Genomic DNA, 1,617 nt, shown 5'->3' on the forward strand with positions numbered 1-1,617 from the left:
TCCACCTTTCTAAAGGTTTCCAACACTTCTTTCTCGTAGTCCATTTTTTTGGATTTTTCCAACCTGGAAGGAAATGGAGGAACAACTGCATTAGAAATAGTAGATGAGAAAGACTTAGAGTTTACCTTTGGTTGTTTCTCAGATTCTCCTTCGATTTCTTCAGTTGTGCCTTTTTCTTCAGTATCTTTTGTTGGTGAAGTGTTCTTTTGGTCAATCTCCTTCCCACTCCTCAATATCATGGCACTTGCATTTTCTTTTGGATTAACCACCGTTTGTGATGGTAGTTTTCCAGAATTCTGAGCTTCCAACTTGCTGACTGATGTAGCGATCTGAGTTATCTGAGTTCCTAGACTCTGAATGCTGGCCCTCGTTTCCTGTTGAAATTTTTGAGTATTTTCAGCTAAGGCCTTTACAATTTCGTCAAGAGACATACCTGAGTTGGATGTTTGTTCGGGTGCGTGTTGTTTGTTCCAATTTTGCTGTGGATATCCTTGTTGGCCTCCTTGATTCTTATAGCTGAAATTTGGGTGATCCCTCCATCCTGGATTGTAGCTATTAGAATATGGGTCATATCGACGCTGGGGCTGCCCAGGAAATCCACCAATTGCATTGGCTTGTTGCGTTGTTTCATCTTGTAGTGAAGGACACATATCTGTAGGATGTCCCACCATAGCACATACACCACAAGTTTTTACCTAGTTGCACCTGTCATGCAACCAATTTTTCCCAAAGAGATGTCATAGAATCTAACTTTTGGTCGATAGGAGTAACACTTACCTCATTGACTTGTCGTGGAGGGTTGTCTTGCCTAGTACTGAACTGTTGTGCATTGGCAGCCATGTTGGAGATTAAAGCTCGTGCCTCTTGAGGCGTTTTGTTCACCAATGCACCTCCACTTGCAGCATCAATCATGTTCCTATCAAAAAGTGAGAGATCCTCGTAGAAATATTGGACTAAAAGATGTTCTGGAATCTGATGTTGAGGACAACTGGCACATAATTGCTTAAATCTCTCCCAATATTCATATAATGTCTCTCCTTGTAACTGTCTAATCCCACAAATGTCTTTCCTGATGTTTGCTGCTCGCGAAGCTCGGAAAAACTTCTCCAAAAATTGTTGTTTCATATTATCCCAAGTCGTGATCGTCCCAGAGGGCAAGTAATAGAGCCAATCTTTAGCCTTGTCAGCTAAAGAGAATGGAAAGGCTCGCAGTGAAATTTGTTCCTCTGTGATTCCTTGCGGTTTCATGGCTGTGCAAACAATATGAAACTCTTTCAGATGTTTATGGGGATCTTCACCTGTAAGACCACGAAAAGTAGGCAATAAATGAATCAAGCCAGATTTTAATTCAAAAGTAGCATCAGTAGTAGGGAATTGAATGCATAATGGTTGTTGAATAACATTAGGATTAGCCAACTCCCTGAGTGTTCTTTGAGCTTGTCCTGCCATTTCTTCTTGGTCACTTTCGCTTCTTTCCGTCTTAAGATCGAGTTCGGATTCTCTTTCAGTGTCTTCGTCGGAGTCCAATGGTACGTCCAAACAAGGAGATGATGATGATGGTTGCTTTTCACGCCTTAATCTTGATTCTTTTCTCAATCTCTTAGCTGTCTTCTCGAT

General features: G+C 41.2%; 1 non-coding gene across 1 annotated transcript; it reads left to right on the forward strand.

Annotated features, from left to right (window-relative positions):
• The first annotated feature begins 970 nt into the window (after positions 1-970).
• LOC142519964 (small nucleolar RNA R71) lies at positions 971-1,077 on the forward strand. The gene has a single exon (XR_012813848.1). It is a non-coding gene; the product is annotated as a small nucleolar RNA R71 (small nucleolar RNA).
• The last annotated feature ends 540 nt before the right edge of the window (positions 1,078-1,617 follow it).

The sequence above is a fragment of the Primulina tabacum genome, chromosome 11 (assembly GCF_025594145.1).
Source record: "Primulina tabacum isolate GXHZ01 chromosome 11, ASM2559414v2, whole genome shotgun sequence".
Lineage (NCBI taxonomy): Eukaryota > Viridiplantae > Streptophyta > Magnoliopsida > Lamiales > Gesneriaceae > Primulina > Primulina tabacum.